We start from the raw sequence: 24546 nt of genomic DNA, 5'->3' as shown, positions 1-24546 counted from the left end.
ACCTGAAGCATCAACTCTTTCTAACCTTCCATTGAAGCTGCTCTCACCCGCATCTACTCCACTTCCCGGAAATCTGTCCTCACCCCCAGCCTCCTGCCACAATAGGGTGACGCTTCTCCATACCTACCTACCACCCCATGAACCTCTGCTCCAGTATATCATTCTCCACAACTTCTGCCATCGTCAGCAGGATCCTACCAACAAAGACAGCTTTCCCTCTCCCCACAAGCTTCACTTTTCACAATGATGCCCTCTCTGTGACTCTGTTATCCATTTAACACTCCCCACTGACTTCCCTATTGGCACCCATTGTACTGGGTCCAATGTTGTTTGTCATATACATTAATGATCTGGATGATGGGGTGGTAAATTGGATTAGTAAGTATGCAGATGATACTAAGATAGGTGGAGTTGTGGATAATGAAGCAGGGTTTCAAAGCTTGCAGAGAAATTTAGGCCAGTTAGAAGAGAGAGCTGAAAGATGGCAAATGGAGTTTAATGCTGATAAGTGTGAGGTGCTACATTTTGGTAGGACTAATCAAAATAGGACATACATGGTAAATGGTAGGGCATTGAAGAATGCAGTAGAACATAGGGATCTAGGAATAATGGTGCATAGTTCCCTGAAGGTGGAATCTCATGTGGATAGGGTGGCGAAGAAAGCTTTTGGTATGCTGGCCTTTATAAATCAGAGCATTGAGTATAGGAGTTGGGATGCAGTGTTAAAATTGTACAAGGCATTGGTAAGGCCAAATTTGGAGTATTGTGTGTGTTTCTGGTCACCAAATTATAGGAAAGATGTCAACAAAATAGAGAGAGTACAGAGAAGATTTACTAGAATGTTACCTGGGTTTCAGCACCTAAGTTACAGAGAAAGGTTGAACAAGTTAGGTCTTTATTCTTTGGAGCATAGAAGGTTGGGGGGGGGGCTTGATAGAGGTATTTAAAATTATGAGGGGGATAGAGAGTTGACATGGATAGGCCTTTTCCATTGAGAGTAGAGGAGATTCAAACAAGAGGACATGTGTTGAGAATTAGGGGGGAAAAGTTTAGGGGTAACATGAGGGGGAACTTCTTTACTCAGAGAGTGGTAGCTGTGTGGAACGAGCTTCCAGTAGAAGTGATAGAGGCAGGCTCGATATTGTCATTTAAAGTAAAATTGGATAGCTATATGGACAGGAAAGGAATGGAGGGTTATGAGCTGAGTGCAGGTCGGAGGGACAAGGTGACAGTAAGCATTCAGCATGGACTAGAAGGGCCGAGATGGCCTGTTTCCGTGCTTTATTTGTTATATGGTTATATGAACATTGAAAAATTGATTAACTCTGTTGCAGAGGGATTTGCAATGATGAAGAATATGATGACTCCCCCCCAGTACTTTTCACCGTCACAATACCAGCCTCACAGCCACTACAATAGCTACACATATGGACACACAGACCCCCAGATAGCCTCACCAACATCTTTCCCACTCCCATAGAGGGGTCACCCTGGAAACATTTCCTACAGTCATAGTCTCTTCATTGATGAAAGGGACTACAGGTTTTTTAAAACCTCCGGTAACGCCATACACACTGCAACGCCCAACTGGTGTTTTCAGATTTAAACACTGGAGAGCGTTTTAGAAAAGCTCCATTTTCGGGGGAGGAAAACGCCATTTCAGTGTGGACAGAAGGTCAAAATGAAGAGAAAAAGCTTCGGTTACAGATTTATCCGGCCTGGTGTGGACGTAGCCTTAGTCAACTGTTATGTACGATTAACGTCATCTTCATTGATTGGCGCATGTAATCAGGTGTGAATGGCTCTTGGCTCTGGACTGACGACTTGACGCTGAAGTGGGATGTAAAATAGATTCATTTCAACATGCTTGTTGATATAATTCTGTGTGGAGAACAAAGTCACTAGGAATTATTGGGCTTGTCCCTGATGGGCTTGGCCTAGGATAGTGACATTGGGCCAGTCAAATTGTGCTTCGCTGTCACAATGTACAGATATAAGGGAATTGAGTTTACCGGAGAAGAGGAGAGAAACAGCCAACTTCCACTCTTAGATGGCTTGGTTGAACGACAAGTCAACGGCAAATTTGAATCAATTGTCTACCGAAAGGCAACTCACACAGATCAAATACCCAGTTTTCACGGCAATTACCCATGCATCCATAAGCAAAGCTGCGTCAGGACATTATTCAAACAGGCCACTGCGCTGCAGCACAACATTACTATGGAAGAGTGAAGAAGATCATTTCTACAAAGTTTTCAAGAACAATGGATACTCAAGGAATTTTTTTCGGGGCTGTTTGCCCAACCGACAAAAATCAAAGAATCACACAATGTCCAACCAAGTTGGTCTCCCTACCCAACATCAAGTACGTATCGGAAATGACCAATAAATTTCTACAAACATTTGACATCACAGTATCACACAAACCTACATCCACACTATGCCAATGTCTATCAAGAATAATAGACCCCTACCTACGACACACAGAATGAAAACCATATACAAAATTCCATGCACCATCTGCGACAAGCATTATATTGGACAGACTGGTAGGAAGCTATCAACAAGGGTGCATGAACACCAACTGGCTGTAAACTACCATGATCAGCTTTCCCTTATATCTATACATTGTGACAGTGAAGCACATCAGTTCGACTGGACCAATGTAAGTATCCTAGGCCAAGCCGTCAATGACAAGCTTGAGAGTTCTTAGAGGCTTTGTTCTCCACACAAAATTCTATCAACAAGCATGTCAAAATGAACCCAGGTTACATCCCATTTCGTCACTCCAGAGTCAAGAGCCAATTCACACCTGATTACATGCGTCAATCAATGAGGATGACGTTAATCCGACATGACGGTCGACTAACTCGTCCCGGACCAACAGCTATCACCTAATCAGATAATCGGATTCTAATGAACCAATGGCAGATTATATAATCCGTAACCAACAGAAATAGTGCGCTTGCACACACACAGACACACAGACACACACTAATCATAAGACACATAAAAGACAAACAATTACCAATATGTCATCAAAATTGCACTGATGATGTTGCCTAGCTAGGTAATGAAACATCTGCAAGCTAACAAGCCAGTTTGGCAAGCTACTGAACAACGTCCTTAACCCGAGCGGCAAATCTTTTCCAACATTGATTTCTCTAACTTCTGGTAATTTCATCCACTCCCACTTCTCTCTTCTTCCATTCTCCATTTTGGCTTGCCACTTACACCTTCGCTACTCCTCACCTGCCCATCACACCCCTCTAGTGTTCCTACTCCTTCCCTTTCTCCCATGCCCTCTCCTATCAGATTTCTTCTTCTTCAGCACTTTACCTTTTCTACCAATCACCTCCCAGTTTCTTACTTCATCCTTGCTCCAGCACCCATCGTCCTATCCCCTTCTCCTGGCTTCACCTCTCACCCAACAGCTTGTACTCCTTCCACTCCACCCTCCCCCACCCCCACTTCTTATTCTGGCTTTACACCCCTCCCCCTTCCTTTCCAGTCCTGATGAAGGTCTCAGTCCAAGACATCGATTGTTTATTCCCCTCCATGCTCCATTCCCCTCAGCCTGACCTGCTGAGTTCATCCAATATTTTGTGTGTTGATCTAGACTTCCAGAACCTGCAGAATCTCATGTGTTTTCAATTGGAGGATAATACACAGTACAGTAAGAGGTGGTAAGACTAAAGTTGTGCTCATCAATTCATGAACTTGATGGTTGTAGGAAAGTTGGTGTTCCTGAACTTGGTGGTTTGGGAATGTAGGATTCTGCACCTCCTGCCTGATGGTAGCAGTGAGAAGAGTGCATGACTCAGATGATGGGGGTCCTTGATGATAGATGTTGTCTTTTTGAGCTTATCAATTGAAGTTACATAAAGTTCTGAATCTGACAGTAGGGGGTTTGAATCCCAATTCAAGGTTCACACAAAAAATACTGGAGGAACTCAGCAAGCCAGGCAGCATCTATGGAAAAGAGTACAGTCAACATTTTAGGCCGAAAACCTTCATCAGGACTGGAAAAGAAAGATGAGAAGTCAGAGAAGGAAAGTTCAGGAATGGGAAGAAGCAACACAAGATGATAGGTCTTCCTCCCCTTCCTCCACTCTGACTCCTGATGAAGAGTCTTGGCCCAAAATGTTAACTGTACACTTTTCTGTAGATGCTGCCTGGCCTGCTGAGTTCTGCCAGCATTTTGTGTGTGTTGCTTGGATTTCCAGCATCTGCAGATTTTCTCATGTTTGTGATAACACTACGGTTTCAAACTTACAAAAGTTTCAAAGTGCATTTATTGTCAAAGAACATATAAATTATCCAACCTTAAGATTTGTTTCCTTACAAAGCAAGGACTCTGAAAGAACCCAATTAAAATAATCAGACTAACATCCCCCCTCCCCAGCGCCACAGAGAAAGAGAAAAAAAACCCAAAACAAATCATATAAGCAATAAAAGCAAGCAATAGCAGCATCTGAACCAAATAAGGTCCTTAGATCCAAATCCTCGTAGAATCCACCATCGTACCCGGGTTAGTTGGGCAGGCATTGGAACTCCTCTGTCCCATCTTCTCCCCACCAAAGCGTTCACTCCAATCTACACAGCTCCAACGCCCAGTGCACCATCAAGGGACACCCCTCAAATTTGTTTTGCCTTCATTCGCTTCTTCATTGCTTGCGGTGATAGTTTACCATAATTTACTCCAAAATGTGTCATTAATACTGGTTTTAATCAAATTCCTTTGCTTTCAAGCTACCAGTGAGCTGGCGCACATGTTCTGTAGCACTATCTCAAACCGGAAGTTCAATGATGCACTACAGTAGTGAGGGAGGGCTGCATTTTTTGGGAGTGCCCTTGTTTGCATGATTTGCAAAGCTATTAGCTAAAGTTGATGCAAAATGTCCGTCGGTAATATGTTTGAAAAAGAGTAGGGTACTTATCCCTCAAGAAGCATTTGCAAAAACATTATCTTGTCATTATGACATTGCCGGTTCAATGAGCAAGTTGTGCAGAAAATGGCTGCTTCCATGTTACAACAATGACTGCACTTCATGATGCCTCTTTGTTTCCAAAGAGCTCTGGAGCACTCTGGAAGTGATGTGGAAGATACTATATATGCACTCATGAGAATTTCACTGTTCGTGGTTTAATATTATAAACCAATTATGAAACACACACTGCTTGATTTAGTTAAAGAATATTTAAATTTCCTACTGAAATTATATTGCTCATTTCTCAGCTGGCTTATAAATAGCACATCCTGGCAGATGTGTAGGCCAGTTTTGGCCGTGAAAGAGGAGAGAAAGGTGAGCGACTCATAAGTTTAAATGGTATCAAGCAGGTGACTGGTGGCTCTCTATGCAAATAATCTGACCCGCTTGCAGTAAGACATTCTTCACAGGGACATATTCCTTCAAAAGTGACAGCGCAGAGTAAGGTGACAAATGAGCAAAGAATCTGCACATGTGCGGGTTTACTTACAAAGAAATACTTGGCCGTGTTCGAATTAAAATGACCTGAGTGACAAGGACATTGCAATCAGAGGAGTTCTACTAAAAAAAAACAGGGCGCAGTAGTGATATAGTCTAGTGATTTAGTGGCTCTAATTGCTATGACAGCTCTTAATCATTCTGTCTGTAATATTCACTTCAGACCCACTGCACCAGAAGAGCTTTGTTTTGATTGAATGAGCAGTTAAATTTGTTTTATGATGCCCACCATGAAAAGATTCTCATACACTGTTCAACATCTTGAGGAAGCTTGTGCTGACAGAGTAACATGTAGCAAAGGCTCTTTCTGTTGAGCTGGATTCTGCACTGAATCGAAACCAGTCATGCATTATATTCCTGTACAGCTGGCTCCTTCGTATATATAACTACAAATGAATCAAATATGCATTTTTTTCTTTTTTATTGTTTGTATAATTAAATTAAGGGAATGTAATCAATGCTCTACAGTGTTCTCTGTTGGAGAGTTTTCATTCATCATATTTTGTAGAGTGCAAGATATCATACACATGCAGCATCAATTGCTTTAGGATGAAGTGTCTTGATTTTTTTGCATTGAATCACCAAATAGACAAAAAAAATGCTTAATTTTCTCTGCAAGGATTAAGTGGCTTTGTAGATCAATTTGTAATAATACCAAGGTCTTGAGTCAGAACCGTAATATCTCTGGCTTTCACTGTCTCAGTTCCCTCCCAACCACTGTCACTCCTTGCAGAAATATTGACTCATGCACCAAAATTTGGTGGGAAATCTCAGGCAGCATCTGTAGAGAATGAATAGCAGAGCTGAAGTTTCATGTTGAAAATTAAAACAAAATTGCAGTTAATTGATACATGAAACAAAACTAGAAAATGTCAGAAATATTCAGCAGGTCAGGCCAGGTTAGGTCACTGACTTTTCATCTGGGACAAGTTACAGAGAAAGTAAAGAATGACCGATAAAAGAAAAGACAAGCTCTTTTGTTGCGTACATGATAAAAGAAATTGAAAAATAAGAGGGTTGATGCCCAATGAGAAAAGATGAACAACAACAGAGTTGTGTATTTGATATTTCAAATATATTATATATATGTGTGTGTGTGTGTGTGTGTGTGTGTGTGTGTGTGTGTGTGTGTGTGTCTGATTAAGCATTCCTGTTTTTAAAAAAATAATTCATTTTGGGTTATAAGTAAAATACCTGAATTGCATATGTCATCATGCTACCTACCGTTTGAAACGTGTGTCTAGCTTAAAGTAAACCCGCATTTACACCTGCATTTCAGACTCCTGTGTCTTCCTTTGAATGAGTTTTTAATGTTTTGAAGTTACAGAAAGTTACAAAATGTAACAAATAAGTACATCTAAGATGTAAATAGAACATAGAACATAAAACAGTATATCATTTGGTCCACAGTATTGTGCTGATCCTAATGCCACTTTATGTATCATGAATATCTCTCCATTTAGACCATAAGATCATAAGATATAGGAGCAGAATTAGGCCATCTGGCCCATTGAGTCTGCTCCGCCATTCAATCATGGCTGATCCTTCTTTTCCTCCTCAACCCCAGTTCCCTGCTTTCTCCCCATAACCTTTGATGCCATGTCCAATCAAGAACCTAGCAATCTCTTTCTTTCATATTTATGTGTCTGTCTAAAAGCCCCTAAAATTCTATCAAACAGTCTACTTCTGTGTAAAAAAAATCTTCCCCCTCTAACTTTAAAAGGATGGGAATGAATCCTAAATTACTAGAGAAACAAAGAAAGGGAAAATAAAATTGAATGCAGGAAGTGTGAGATGAAAATATGGAATAACTGATTACATGAAATCAGTTTATTCAGCTTTGAATTCTCAAGTCAGTTGTCAAAAGATGAACTGTTGATGCTCCCGTTTACAGGAGGATTTTTTCAAGCAGTGTTGGAAGCCAATGACTGAAATGTCAGACTGAAATGGAGAAAGACAGCCGATGACAAGTGGAAGTTCAAAGCAGTATTTGTGCAGTCAGCAGAGACGTTCTATGAAGTTTTCACCCAATAAGTGTGGGTCTTCTTTCCTCAGGGAAGAATAGACCACAATGCCAACAAGATATATGGTGGACTGAAGTGGGAAAGGTAAAAGAAAATTGCTGCCCCATCTGAATCTGTAGACATCAGTGTATCAGCTGAAACAATGGCATGTGGCTTTGAAATTCACTCCATCCGCCAGCACAGGAGAGCTGAATAAAAACCTTTCTTGCCACCCTCATTTCTAGGACCATTTACATCCAGGTTATACTCTGGTTGAGATTAATTATTCTGTATTCCTTATCATTTCCACTTATTAATAATGCCACACCAGAACGTCAGCTAGAGATCCTTGGCATTGGAATTAAAGTTTATTTCACTAAAAACAGAGACCAATTAGAATCTTTCTATGCATCTTAGCTGTTTGATTCAACTATTAATCCAATATTGCAACAAAGATCTTTTCCAGTGATTCCAAACTTCTTGTCTGGCATATTATCCTACTGGATAGAAATAAAATACAAAGGAAACAGAAGATATTACCTCTTTTAATATTTCACACTATAAATTATCCTTTTTATAGTATCTCAAACTTATAAAACATGATACTGATGAAAAGTGCACATTGAGCCGTTTTAGTGAAGAAGTCCAGAAGCCTAGAAAACTTGGTTAACTTTGTTATTGAGACCTCAGAATTTTGGATCAGAAGGAATCATTTATATTCAAGTTTTAAATAAGTTTCCCTCAAATAAGCAATTGGACGGCCTACAGTCCTGTGATACATCCTGAGTAGGAGAATCCTTCAGAATAAGAAATCATTAAATGATTAGTCTTTGACATCTCATTTACCACATGAATTGGCAAGTTGGATCTGGGCCCAATGATTAAGAGACAAAGAAATCCATGATTCAGCAGTTCTGGAACGACTAGAGACTTCATCAAAAAAAATGCTGTTCAGAATAGAAATCATCTTGGCATAAAGCATTGGGCACACAAAACAGGTCTCTCAGCTGAGTTCCTAATGTCATAAACTATCCCAAAAAGAAGTAATGATTGTACAAATTGTGAGACTTTAAAATGAGCTAAACAAATCCCAGACAGATTTTTGCTGGTCTGATGACAGAAACAAAATTATGGAGATTTCTGAGTTCATACTATTGAGGATGAAGTGGATTCAGCAAATATATTGGACAAGGGCAGAAGAACCTTGCCAAATTGACTAGTCTGTGCCTGAAAGTTAGCAAGCCACTTAACATCAGATGGGGAGTGTATCATAGACACAGTCTCATTTAATTTCTTGACATGTTTGCAGAAGGAGGAACAAAAATCTTCTTACACTTCAAATCAGGGCTCCCAGACAGGGTAACATAGATGAGGATATATACATATTAAACCATGTGCATTAATTGAATATATAAGAACAAATAAAAGCTGAGGTTCTCAACCAGTTACAAACACAAGTTCATGGACGAAGATGTAAACTAATCAGGCTTCTATTATAAACGCAAACACGAGGAAATCTGCAGATGCTGGAAATTCAAGCAACACACACAAGATGCTGGTGGAACGCAGCACATCAGACAGCATCCATAGGAAGAAGCGCAGTCAACATTTCAGGCCGAGACCCTTCGTCCTGATGAAGGGTCTTGGCCTGAAACGTTGACTGTGCTTCTTCCTATGGATGCTGTCTGGCCTGCTGCGTTCCACCAGTATTTTGTGTGTGAGGCTTCAATTATATTTCATCCTGCTGATGAAGTCTGCAGAACAAGTAAAATTTAATGCTGCAGTATTGCTCCGCAAGCAAGGCCGTATACAAATTAAGTTCTAGGACTGAAGAAACGCTATTGACATGAATGTTTTCCTTCATTTGTCTTTCTACAAATATTACCTGACCCTGCTGAGTAGTTACAGCATTCTCTGTTCTCATACCTGGTTCTATATGCAAAGTGCAATGTTTGGGGTTCCTGAGTTGACTGTATTTATAGGGATATATACAGTAGTGTTCTTAGGTTTGATAAATAGACAAGGATCTATGCCAAGGTCTCTCAGCTGGTCATGCATCTAATGGCATTGTGTACAAGATATGATTGCAAGGTGCACTGTAGAATTCAGTTTGTAGTTTTTAGATAGAGATATGTAGAACATCCATTGGGAAAATTGGGCTAACCTCATCTCTCACTAAGGACCAACAGGATCCAGGACAGCTTCTTCCACCAGGCCATCAGACTGATTAAATTGACGCTGATACAATTGTATTTCTGTGTTATATTGACTGACCTGTTGTACATACTATTTGTTACAAATTACTATGATTGCACATTGCACATTTAGATGGAGACGTGACATAAAGGTTTTTACTCCTCATGCGCGTGAAGGATGTAAGTAATAAAGTCAATTAGATTGAATTCAGTTCAGGTCAACACTTCTGGCTTAAACACAACTATACAACAAGCAGTACAGATACAACAACATTATTCATTTTAAGAACGTAGAGCATAGAGTAGCAGTTGAACGGGCTCTTAGGCCTGTGATAACTGCACCAAACGCAATGTCAAGTTAAACAAACTCTCTTCAGCCTGTATATGATTTATATCCCTCCAATCCCTACATGTGTCTGTCTACAAGCCTCTTAAACACCACTATCATATTTGTCTCTGCCATACTCATTCGCCATTCTCTGCATAAGAGCCTTTCTTTGCAGATGTCCTTTAAACTTCATCCCTCATGCCTTAACTGTATGTCCTCTAGTATTCTCTCCTTGGGAAAGAATTCTGACTATCTAAGCTATCTACGCTTCTCATAAGTCCACGAAGTTTCCTCTCAACCTCTGAAAATCCAGAGAAAACAATTCCAGTTATCCAATCTCTCCTGACCGCTCATGTCCTCTAATTCAGACAATCTTAAAAAAGCTCTTCTGAACCCTCTGTAAATCTCCAATCCTTTTGTCCTGGGCTGGCTAGAAATTCATGCAATACCCCAGGTGTTGCTTAAGTTTTATATAGCTGTAACATGACTTCCGAACTCTTTAACTCAGCACTCTGACCAATGCCTTCAAGAAAATGATTGAAGTGTTAGCACTTCAGATAGAATCTGTGCCAAGAAATGGCAAAATAAGTTTTATTTCGGTCTTTCAGCAATCACCCACAATCCCTACTTGTTAACAATTTTGTGCATTCATCATCGTCATATCAGAAAACGGGATCAATGTCTCCAAACTTAAGATTTTTCAGGAGAAAATCTATATAAATTAAATGGGATTTCTGAACGAATTTGTTTCCCATAGAACAATAGAAACTGATGGATCTGTTTTCTGCACTGAATTGTTTGAACAAGCACCTCATCTTGAACTGACATGGTTTCCACAAGCCATTCCGTCACAACTCATCCACATTATAGTGGGTCTGTAGTCACATATCATTCGGACTAGATGGAGACAGCAGACTTTCTTGAAGAAGACTAGTGAGCCAGATGGGACTTTACACACATAAAAGAATATCTGCTTCATTGCCTCCATTACTGAGAATAGTTTGTTTTCATATGGCAAATTAATTAATTATCTGAATTTAAATTACACAGCTGTTCTGGTGGAAAGTTAGTCCACCCATTAGTCAGTATCCATGCTATCCTGTGAATCGACTGCAATGCAGTAATGGATTTGATTTTAATCTTGCAATTGACTGGAATTGCTTAACCTGTAAGATTGTCTCAATGGCAGAATAAGGGAGTGATCATTGCTGGGTCTAAGTCAAAGAACTCCAAAACAAACAACACTTAGCAAGCTGTCAGGTAAGCAGACAGGATATTGTTGGGACCCATTGCTTTGCTGGTCCCATACTCCCAATCTATTCTTGATATTGTGTGGAGTGAATCCAACTGGCTTGAGAATGGTTGGTGGAATGAGGAGGAGGCCAACTATAATCAACTGTTTGGTTATAACTTGAAATCTCAGACTTAATCATTGTTAGTAAGAGTAATACCCTGGGTAACCTATCCTGGGACCAGCACACAGATGCAAGTGATAAGAAAAGCATTACAGGAAGAACTGCACCCTAGGGTTCTGAAGGAGGTAGCATTAGAGTTTGTGGTGGTATTAGAAAAGATCTTACAAAAATCATTGGACACTGGTGTGGTGTCAGAGGACTGGAAAATTTCAAATGTCACTTCACTCTTTAAGAAAGAAGGAAGGCAGCATAAAGGAAATTCTAGACCAGTTAGCCTGACCTCAGTGGATGGGATGATGTTAATTGTTAAGGACGAGGTGATGGAGTACTTGGTGACACAGGACAAGATAGGACAAAGTCAGCATGGTTTCCTTTAGGGAAAATCCTGCCTGACAAACCTGTTGGAATTCTTTAAGGAGATTACAAGTAGGATAGATAAAGGGGATGCAGTGGATGTTGTATATCTGGACTGTCAAGGCCTTTGACAAGGTTCCACACATGAGGCTGCTTACCAAGATAAGAGCCTGCGGTATTACAGGAAAGTTACTAAGATGGTTAGAGCATTGACTGATTGGAAGAAGGCAGTGAGTAGGAATAAAAGGATCCTTGTCTAGTTGGCTGCCAATGACTAGTGTTCCACAGGGGTCGGTGTTGGGACCACTTCTTTTTATGTTGTATATAATTGATTTAGATGTTGAAAAAGATGGCTTTGTTGCCAAGATTGCAGAGGATATGAAGATTGGTGGCGGAAACAGGTGAGATGCAGAAGGACTTAGACAGATTAGGAGAATGGGCAAGAAAGTGGCATATTAAATATAATGTTGGAAAATGCATGGTTATGCACTTTGGTAGTGGAAATATATGTGCGAATTATTTTGTAAATGGGAAGAAAATCCAAAAATCTGAGATGCAAAGAGACTTGGGAGTCCTTGTGCAGAACACCCTACAGGTTAACTTGCAGGTTGAGTTGGTGGTGAGGAAGGCAAATGCAATGCTAGCATTCATTTCAAGAGGTCTAGAATACAAGAGCAGTGTCGTGATGCTCAAGCTTTATAAGGTACTGGTGAGACCTCACCTTGAGTATTGTGTACAGTTTGGGGCTCTTCATTTTAGAAGAGATATGCTGGCATTGGGGAGGGTCCAGAGGAGGTTCACAAGGATAATTCCAGGGATGAAAGAGTTATCATACGAGGAAAATTTGATGGCTCTGGGTCTGTTCTCGCTGGAATTTAGAAGGATGAGGGGGGATCTCATTGAAACCTTTTGAATGTTGAAAGGATTAGACAGAGTCAATGTGAAAAGGATGTTTTCCATGGTGGGAGAGTCTACGACAAGAGGGCAGAGCCTCAGGATAGAGGGGTATCCATTCAAAACAGAGATGCGGAGAAATTTCTTTAGCCAGAGGGTGGTGAATTTGTGGAATTTGTTGCCACGTGCAGTTGTGTATTTAAGGCAGAGATTAATAGGTTCTTGATTGGACATGGCATCAAAGGTTACGGGGAGAAGGCCAGGAAATGGGGTTGAGGAGTAAGAAAAAGAGGATCAGCCATGATTACATGGTGGAGTAAACTTGATGGGCCAAATAGCTTAATTCTGCTCCTATATCTTATGGTCTTACCTTTGATTTTTAGGAGGTTAAAGAAGTTTGTCTTATCACTGAACACCCTTGTATGGATGTGCTGTTGAAAGTGTCCTAACTGGATGCATCATAGTCTGGAGCAGCACTCTGAATGCATCGTAGAATATGAAGCTGTAGAGAGTAATGGACTCGCCCAATCATAATGACAGGTTCCTCCCCACCATGTGTAGGATCTACAGGAGGCACTGAGTGAAGAAGTTTGCAGCTATTATTTAAGAACCGCACCATCTAAGCTATGCCATCTTTATATGGTGATCATCAGCAGGAGGTACAGAAGCCTGAAGTCTCACACCAGCTTCAAGAACAGCTTCTTCCCTTCAAACATCCGTGAACCAACTGTAAACCCTAATAACTCCAGTTTTGCAAAACTATGAACCCTTTGACCATTTTGCACTAAAATTGATGTTTAATTGTTTTTTCTAGTAAAATTTATGTATATTTTATTCTTCATTTATGTTTTGTTTGTGAATACTACATGCCTGTGACGCTCCTGTATGTATGCTTCTTGTTGTGCCTGCGCATGAATGTACAGCATGTGTACATACGACAATAAACTTGACTTTTTTTTCCGATATAATAGTAATGCTATCTGGGAACAAAACTTTGCAGGCATCACTGCATATAGCAACCAGCCTTACAGGAGTAGAAATCTACTGACTATCATTAACATCTTAATAACTAACTGCAATTTGAGTACTTGAAGAAAAAAAAGAACAAAAAAATGGAAATCATGCTACTGCGACTTGCATTTAATCATCACTCCTGTGTGAGCCAAACTAGTCAATTCAAATATAGAAACTTGCCATATTTAAATCAGGATCTGTTACCCAAAACAGAGTAATACATCTGTGGAGAGATTTACTTTGCCCCCACAACACAACACAGACTCACAAGAGTACTTCATGCATTCTGCAAAGTGACAAGATAAAGTTAATTTAAAAACGCAAACATGAGGAAATCTGCAGATGTTGGAATTTCAAGCAACACACATAAGAGTGTTGTTTGAAACAACTTTTATGTGTGTTTCAGATAAAGTTAATTGAAGTTTTACTTGCTTATTAATATTTCCACCAGACATTTGTCCCTATATACACTTATGAGAAATTCTTCTGTATCCTTGTGTATGAAGCGCTTTGAGTTATCTGCACAGTTATAGAGAATACTGGAAGCACGTGGTGGACAGCAAGGTTAGGACCATGCTCATGTCATGAACAGGGTGGGATCCAGCTGGAACTCCTATTATAATAACGCAATCCAGATCAGCAAGATGATCGAAAGCTGTGCTGTGACACAGGAATAAGCTGGACAAATCTGAGTCATTATCAAGGTATGGGGAAAAAGCTTGTTTTGGCTGCTAAGTGCTTCCTAACACCTTTTGGGAATGGCAAACACTATATAAATACAGACTTTTATTCCTTTCTCACAAAGGATGCTTAAGGAGTAGGGTGGTGGAGGTCATGTGTGATACTCCAGATACATCAGCAATTAATCTATTGATCACAGTATGTTACTTGGCATTGTGCACTGAAACATCCTTCTGTAAAGCAATAAGAGAAAGAGCAAAGGTAAAAGAGGGAAATTTTAAGGGAAGTAATAAAAATGTACTAACAATGTCCAAAAGACACTTGGATAGGTAATGGAAAGGAAACATTTAAAGGAATATGGGACAAATGTGGGAAAATGGGATTAACTTAGATGGGTATTTACTCAGTTGTCCACCTTGGACATCTTGCGCCAAAGTGCCTGTTTCTGTGCTCTATGACTCAATGGCTCTGAAATTTTAAAAAAGTCTAGCATTAGCATTCAGCAACAATTTAATGACACCAGTTACAATGACTTCACGATAATGCTCATCATGGAATCACTGTGCCTTGCACTGGCAGGCCCTTGTTCTGTTCCCTTGTTCTGAACCAACTTGTTTCCATTTTGTGAACCAGTTCCAGATTAAAATATCATTTTGTCTTGAAGCCAATGTGGGAGAAATGTAGCTGTAAGGTGTAATTTTAAGTGCTTAGTGGAGTGGTCTTCAAAAAAGTGACAAGATGTTCTTTATATCACGCTTTACATGCAACACAAGGACACAAGACAAGAGGAGCAGGAGTAGGCCAGCAGGCACCTCAAGTCTGTCCTGCCTTTCCAAATGATCATCGCTGATCTACCCCAGGTCTTAGCTCTTCTACGTCTCCATGATCCTTCATATGTTGATCTTGAAAATATATATATATATCTCCAATATATAGAAATATTTATCTCCAATTTAAATCTTTCTAATGAACTGGTCTGAGCAAATCTCTGGGTCAGAGAATTTTAGCGATGACCAGCCCCTGAGATTAGAAACTTCAATGTACTTTTGTTTTCAGTGAACGGCTCATTACCTTGAAATTAAATCATCTAATTTGAGACTTTTCCACCAGTGTGTCAACACCTCACTCTTGCACCTAGTTTTCTTCACCCTTTGTTCAAATCTTCCCCTATTTGCCTGGTTCCATCTGCCATTAATCCCCTCCCCATCAGTTTGTACCTATCACTTACCCATCTCTCACCAATACCCCTCCCTCATCTCCTCCCTCTGACCCATAACCCTTCCTCATCTCCTCCCTCTCACCCATACCTGTCCCTCATCTCCTCCCTCTGACCCATACCCCTCCCTCATCTCCTCCCTCTGACCCACACCCCTCCCTCATCTCCTCCCTCTCATCCATACCCCTCCCTCATCTCCTCCCTCTCACCCATACCCCTCCCTCGTCTCCTCCCTCTGACCCACACCCCTCCCTCATCTCCTCCCTCTAATCCATACCCCTTCCTTATCTCCTCCCTCTGAACCATACCCCTCCCTCATCTCCTCCCTCTGACCCACACCCCTCCCTCATCTCCTCCCTCTGACCCACACCCCTCCCTCATCTCCTCCCTCTGATCCATAACCCTCCCTTGTCTCCTACCTCTGACCCACACCCCTCCCTCATCTCCTCCCTCTGACTTATACCCCTCCCTTATCTCCTACCTCTGACCTATACCCCTTCCTCATCTCCTACCTCTAACTCATACCCCTCCCTCATCTCCTACCTCTGACCCATACACCTCCCTCGTTTACTCCCTCTGTCCTACAATCCCTTCTCATCTGCTTCTGACTGTCACCAAACAACCTCTATTCCGTTCCTCCATCCCTACCTGCTGGAAATATTTCCCTTCCAATTCTGATGTGGGAACTTGAACTAAAATATTGACTTGCACCTATTGCTTCAACGGATGCTGCTTGTTTCGTTGAGTTTTTCCAGCTTTCTGTTTATTGTTACAGATTTCAGCATCTGTCATTTCCTTTGTCTTCAATATCTTTCCTACCAGATGCCATTTGGGTTTTATATATTTCAATAAAATCACCCCACATTCTTCTAAACTCCAAAGAATACAATCTATTTAGCCTCTCACGATACAATAATCCTGTCACACTATGTATTAGACAAAAGAATCTCCTTTGGACTGTCCCTTTTAGCAGAAGAGGACCAAAAGCTGCATGTAGCTATGACCTCACCAATACCAACTATAGTTCTAACAAAGCTTTGCTATTTCTAAACTTCCACCTTCTTTGCAATAAAGATCAACATGCTCTATGCCTCCTTAACTACTTGCTCTACCTGCCTACCAACAATTGTGATTTATCCACAGGAATCATTGACCCTCTCATTATATCAGTTAGATAATAATCAGCCTTTTGTGCTACTATGATTAGGATTAGCATTATTAGGACGTTTGTGAATCCCAGCTGTTGCAGGTACATATTGATAATCTGCTTGATGGAAATGTTGAAGCTTAACTTTACTGATAACAGGTTTCAATTATACTGGTGCCTAAGAAGAACATGGAAATGCCTCAATGCCTATTATCCAGCAGCACGTACATCCACAATGATGAAGTGTTTTGAGAGGCTGGTGATAAAATATATCAACTCCTGCCTGAGGAGCCACTTGGATCTGTTCCAATTTGTCTTCCATCACAACAGGTCATTCCGTTGGCTGTCAGTTCAACTCTGGAACATCTAGACAATGAAGATGTGTACATCTGGATGCTCTTTATTGACTATGTCTCTGCATTCAATACTATCATCCCCTCAAAGCTAATCAATAAGCTCCTTGTGCAACCGAATCCCTCATTTCCTCACTTGCAGACCCCAGACAGTCTGGATTGGTAACAACATCTGCTCTACATTCTCCATCAGCACAGGTGACCCACAAGGCCTGCGTGCTTAGTCCCCTGTTCTCCTTGCTTTATACTTATGACTGGGATGCTAAGCACAGCTCCAATGCCATATTTAAGTTTGCTGATGACACCAATGTAGCAGGCTGAATCAGCATAAAGGTGAAAGATTGAGACTCCAGGTGAATGCTGCTGCAATAACAACCTTTCACTTAACGTCAGAGAAATCAAGGGGCTGATTATTGATTACAGGAAGAGGGAACAAGAGGCGAATGGCCCTGTCCTCATCAGAGTTGGAGAGAATTAGTAAGTTTAAGTTCCTCAGCATTATCACTTCAGAGGATCTGTCCTGGGTCCAGCATGTAACTGCCTTAACAAAGAAGGTATTGCAGTTCCCTACTTTCTTACAAGTTTGACATGTTTTCTATTACTTTGACAAATCTCTAAAGATGTGCAGTGGAGACTATAGTGACTGGTTGCATCATGGGCTGGTATGGGAACACCAGGCCCTTGAATGAAAAAAAATAACACTTCAAAAAGTAGTGAATATAGGCTAGTCCAGCACAGGCAAAGCCCTCCCTACCATTGAGCATATTTACAAGTAGCGCTCTCACAGGAAAGCAGCATCCATCATCAAGGACCCCATCATCATGGCCACGCTGTTTTCTCACTACAGCCATCAGGAAGGATTTGCCGGAGCCTCAAGACCCACACCAGCAGGTTCACAGACAGTTATTACCTGTCAGTCTCCAGGCTCGTGAGCTAGCGGAGAACTTCACTCACCCCAACATTGAACTGATTCCACAACCTTTGGACTTACTCTACAACTCATGTTCGCACTCTGTATTGCTTATCTATCTATCTATCTATCTATCTATCTATCTATCTATCTATTTATTTATTTATTTATTTATTTATTATTTACTAATGCTTTCTTTTGTATTAACACAGCTTGTTGTCTTCTGCACATTGGTTGTTTGTCTGTCTCTGTCATGTGTGGTTTTTCATTAATTCTATTGTGGTTCTTTCTATTTACTATGAATGCCTGCAAAAATGAATCTTAGGGTTGTATGTGGTGACATGTATGTTCTTTGATAATAAATTTACTTGGAACTTTGAATTTTGAACATACCATTAGGTTATCATAGTTTAGCCTGCATGAGCGGAGGAGTAGGGGAAGAACCTTTGAGCACATAATAGGCGACCGGACTATCTTTGAATAATACCTCCAAAGCAACACTTACACTCAGCGGCCATTTTATTAGGTACAGCAGTGTACCCGCTCATTAATGCAAATATCTAATCAGCCAACCACATGGGAGCACCTCAATGCATAAAGTCATGCTGAAATGGTTAAGGGGTTTAATTGTTGTTCAGACCAAATATCAAGATGGATAAGAAATGTCATCTAAGTGAATTTAACGTCGAGTGATTGTTGGTGCCGGATAGGGTGGTTGAAGTATCTCAGAAATTGCTGATCTCCTGAGATTTTCGCACACTACTGTCTCTAGAGTTTACAGAGAAATATGTGAAAAACAAAAAAGACATCCAGTGAGCAGCAGTTCTGTGGCCATGAGAATGGTCAGAGAATGGTTTGATTGTCTTAAGCAGACAGGAGGAAGACAGGCCTTGCAATAAATGAGGTACAGCATCAGAAGACCATGAAGGACACTCAGTGGCTGCTTTATTAAGTACAGGAAGTACATGATAAAGAGGCCACTATGTGTATAAGGTGTGGCACTTTTCTACATAGTCATCCATCAGTGCCCTGCACAAGCCTTCTTGACCATTGAAGACTTTTGCAATCTTCCCATTACAAAACAAAATGCATGCAAAGAAAATTTTATAAGATACATGAGACCCTGAAATGTCTCATCACCGAATAAAAATGCAAAGCTTATTCAAAGTTTTAAACATTTTAATTCCTTCTCTCACCATCTTTGCAGTAATTGACAGTGGAATTCCTGGAGGCTGAAAGCAGATGGTGGTGGAGAGTTGGCATACGGAGGACAAAAAGGCACAGATCTCATTCTACATCATTCATGTTATTACATTACATATGTTGGAAAACCTGCCCCAATATCACTTAGCATGCATGCAGACACAAACATGGAAATTCTTAATCTGGAATAGATGGAATGCAGAAAAATAAGACAAGATGGAAACTTAACATGGGAATTTAATTGAAAATGAAGTATTAACATTGTTTTTTAGTTGGCCAGACATACAAGGGTTTTAACAGGAAAGGATGAATTGAATTGAATTGAATTGCTTATTATATTAAAGAGTTTATGATATGTAAATAAAACTATTGCTTAAATTGTTATGGGAATGTATCTAATAACACGACAGGTGTTAGCAATGTTAGCTAAAACAGAAAATAGCTGTTTTGGGACATTTTAATAAGAAAACAGAAGTGTCAAATCGGAATATTAATGTTTGTGTGCTCTGTGTATTAACTAATGATGCTGACAACACAGTGTTAGTGCTGGTACATTATATTAGCGTCCTTTGTGGGACAGCGGTTGGTATTTAATGGTTCTTTTTATTGTTTACATTTCATGTCCATATGGTTTTAGGAAAACAGAATTAGGAAGAAACTTAATGAGGAGTGTTTTAAGAGTTCCAAGTCATAGATGTGTTAAATTCTTACACTGGATTCAGTAACCTTAGCATTTAGCTTTCTGAATCTATTCCATCTTTATGTTAGTTTTATGGACAGAACTCACAGTGGTGGACTCTTTGTTAAAGATTTCAACATTTCAGCAGATTTTTCAGCTTTTATTCTGTTATGGAAGCCATTAAGATTAATCACAGTCAGGGAATGATGTCAAAAGTATTGAAAAAATAAACAGACATTTTCAGATTTGGATTACAACAATAATGTTACATTTACTTGGAAGTCTTTCGATTCTTGTTAAGCAGCCCTGCAGAATCGAGCATTATACATCAAAGTTGCTGGTGAACGCAGCAGGCCAGGCAGCATCTATAGGAAGAGGCGCAGTCGACGTTTCAGGCCGAGACCCTTCGTCAGGACTTTGTCAGAATCGAGCATTGTTCACTTCCTTCTGCACTCAATTCAACAACTAAGAGTCATAGAGAAATACAGAACAGAAACAGGCCATCAAGTCTCCACTGATCTTCAAGCATTACATTAATCCTGGTTTATCTTATACTGCTATTTTAACCACTTCCTTTCTGTCACACCAGTACAGCAGGGGCAAATTATTTATTTATTTATTTGTTTGTTTCTTTATTTATTGAGATACTGCATGGAGTAGGCCCTTCCGACCCTTCAAGCCATGCTGCCCAGCAATCCCCCGATTTAATCTTAGCCTATTCACAGGGAAATTTCCAATAACCAATGGACTCTGGGAGGAAACTGGAGCACCTGGATGAAACTCATGCAGTCACAGGGAGAACGTACATAACAAATTGCTTACAGGCAGCGGTGGGAATTGAACCCTTGTACTCTGTACTATGATACCGTGCCACCCCAAAATGCGGTAGCCAATTAACCTAACAACCCTTCATGCCTTTGGAATTTGGAAGGAGAGCAGAGCACCTGCAGGAAACCCACATGGTGACTGGAAGAACATGCATCCTCCACATCAAAGGGTCAGAAGTCCATGACTGAACCTGACTCTTTGGATCTGTGAGGAAGTGGTGCTGCTAAAAGTGGCATTGCATCACCCTCTAGCTTTTCTTGCAAGGAACTATCTGCAGAAGTTCCATGTTCTATTAATTGTGCTTGATCTTTTTTGGCAAATTTTAGAGGTCCATAATCCATTAATGGGAAGGAAATTTCTACATCCAGCCTATTGCCCAGAGCTTTCAAGCACAGGCCTATTCTCACCAGAGTTCAGGAGCTTAGAGTCAGGTGGCAGATTCAGATGACAATGAGGCCTCAGGTGAGATTGTTCTAAACCACCGACAGACTTTATGGAAAGCAACGATGGATGCGACTCAGTTCTCAAACCTCTCATGGATTTCAACAATTGTTATGAATTTTGACCTTCAATTATTTAAAAAAACATTAAATTTAATTTAATGGGTCAAATCCTGGATTTGAGTGCTGTTTGTGTAGAGTTTACAAGCTGTCCATGTAACTGTGAGGATCTCCACCCAGATGCTACAAACACATGATTAATTAGCTCTAATTGGCTCTAGAGAGTAGCTGAATGGGAGTACCTGGGGACCAGTGATAGGATGCATATAAAGGGGTTTTTGTTGAGCACTAAATCTTTTTATTCAGTTTAACTTAGTAGCTGAAATCCGAAAGCAATGTGATCATTCTCATAAAAACACTGAAACAAAACTAAACAATTTATCTTACTGGTTCTGCCAGACAATGACTTCCTATGATTAAATGATACAGGTGCATTTGTCCACTCGTAGTCTCAACAATGTTTTGATCTGAGGAAAGTAAGTGGGTGAGGAGAGGATTACTGCTAACAAATTGGTGGCTGATAGTTAACACAGACCGAATGGTTTGGTTCAGTTCTGTATCTCTCTGTAGTCCACGACTGAGTAATTAAAATAATTTAAGACTGTAAAGAACTTCTTTAAATTAACAGAAAGTAGAAGAAACTTAGAAATAATTAATGACACTGAAAGAAAGCTAAATAATTGAAGAAAATGCAGTTACTTTCCCTCCTTCCTCTTAATTAACACCGTGAGAATCACCAGTAAATTTGTGTCATGTGCCAGATCTGACTGGTTTAATGGGTGCAGGATTTGAGCTGTGGTGCTGATCAGAGAAACACGCAGTTTCTATGAATCTACAATGATGGGTCAAATGCACTGGAACAGTTTTCTAAATCTGGCAGTAACTCCTATCACACCACATGTGCATGTAAGAATGGGATTTCAGTTGAGTAGCTAGAAAGCCAGCAATATTTAATCTGGCTGGCAAAATCAATTGCATTTTGTGATCGATAAAATGGACAAATACATGGACTTCAAGTTCAAGCCCAAGTTTATTGTCATTCAACCACATACATGCACACTGCCAAACAAAGCAATGTTCCTCAGGACTATGTTGTACATATTACTCAACCACAACACATAAAGTAATAAGAGCATAAGACATAGGGGCAGAGTTAGGGCATTCAGCCCATCGAGTCTGCTCTGTCGTTCTATCATGGCTGACACCGGATCCCATTCAACCTCATACACCTGCCTTCTCTCCATTTCCTTTAATGCCCTGACAATCAATTTCTGCCTTAAATATAACCATGGACTTGGCCTCCACTGCAGTCTGTAGCAGAGTATTCCACTGATTTACTACTCTCTGACTAAAAAAAAATTCCTCTTTACCTCTGTTCTAAAGGGTTATCCCTCAATTTTGAGGCTGTGCCCACTAGTTCTGGATACCCCCACCATAGGAAATATCCTCTCCACCTCCACCCTATCTTGTCCTTTCAACAATCAATAAGTTTCAATGAGATCCCCACACATTCTCCTTGCTTAGCATTACCTCCTTGCCTTTATATTCTATATCCCTTGAAATAAATGCCAACACTGTACTTGTCTTCTTTACCACAGACTCAACCTGTAATTTAAGCTTCTGGTAGACTTGCACGAGGACTCCTAAGTCCCTCCGCACCTCTGCACCTTCTCCCCATTTAGATAATAGTCTGCACTACTGTTCCTTTTATCAAAATATATTTTCATTCATTTCCCAACACTGTATTCCATCTGCCACTTTTTTGCCTATTTTTCCAGTTTGTTGAAGTCCTGCTGCAATCACATTACTTCCTCAGCATACTTACCCCTCCACTTATCTTCATATCATTTGCAAACTTTTCCACAAAGCCATCAATTCCATTATCTAAATCACTGACAAACAATATGAAAAGCAACAGTCATAATACTGACCCCTGAGGAAAACCACTAGTCACCGGTAGCCAACCAGAAAAGACCCCTTTTATTCCCACTCACTGCTTCCTGCCTGTTAACCATTCCACTAACCATTACCACAAATAATAATATATATTCGAAGATTGACATTTAACATGAGGTACATTTATAACTTAAAAGTAAACAGTGTAACACTACTGGCATTTCATACTTGATGAGAACTGGGTTCTGTCCGGGAGTTCAGTAGTCTTAGAGTCTGTGGCAGGAAGCTGTTTCCCATTCTAGCAGTCCTAATGCTGTGGTATGTCCTGCCTGATGGTGGGGGGAGGGTGGTTCAAAGAGATTGTGGGATGGATGTGAAGGAATCTTGGCTATGCTGAGGGCCCTGCATATGCAACGCTCATGATAAATATCTTAGATTGTTGGAAGACAGACAGTAAGATCCTTTCAGCAATCCTCAAAATTCTTTGTAGATTCTTGCAGTCAGATGCCTTGAAATTCCTGTACCAGACAGTGATGCAGCTGGACAGAACACAGGAACTTTTTGTTTCTGCAATAAGTAGCAAATAAATTTGCAATGGCAATTATGCATCATTGTTTGAAGTTCTTCGCTGCCTCTCCCATTTTGATAATCCAAGTATTATTTCTTGAAATTGCTTGGTCAGATAGTTTGCTCTTCAAAGTTCAGTGACCCGGGTTCAACCCTGGCTTCTGCTGCGATTGTGCGCAGAGTTTGTATGATCTCTTAGTGACTGAATGAGTCTCCAGTTGGGCCCTAGCTTCATCCTACAACATAAAGATAAACGGGTTGGAAGCTTAACTGGCCACAGCAAATTACTCCCAACGCAGGAGAATCACAATGGAGCTAATGGACATGTATGAGAGAATAGGTTGCAAGGGTCTAAATAGGGGGAGGGGGAGGAATGAAGGATGATTGATGGAGTTTCTGTCAGCGTTGGCAAAGAATGGGCTTACCATGTCAAGTCAAGTTTATCATGTCAAGCCATGTATACCACAGTAGTACACATAAAACACAAATATAACTCTCGCTTCGGCAAGTGACTTAACATAGGGGATGATAGCCCCATGGTCTAGCCAAACTTAAACGATCTTGTTTAGGTGGAAGATACGCGATGTGTCCCCTGTTACAAATCAGTACCATGAAATAACAAATAGTACACAATATGAGATTAAACGATTGAGCTTTATAGTTCTTAATTTGACTATATGGTTAGTAAAGAAAACAACAAAAGAAAAAGGGTCCATTCTTGGAGATTTCTGAGCCTCTGGCGATAATCTTTGCATCATCAATGGGGACGGGAGAGGTTCTGGAGGATTGGAGGGTTACGAATGTAGTTCGCTTTTTCATGAAAGGGAGTAGAGATAGCCCAGGAAATTATAGACCAGTGAGTCTTACTTCAGTG

This window comes from Mobula hypostoma, chromosome 5, assembly GCF_963921235.1.
Source record: "Mobula hypostoma chromosome 5, sMobHyp1.1, whole genome shotgun sequence".
NCBI classification, from domain to species: Eukaryota; Metazoa; Chordata; class Chondrichthyes; order Myliobatiformes; family Myliobatidae; genus Mobula; species Mobula hypostoma.
Note: the sequence above shows the minus strand (reverse complement) of the source record.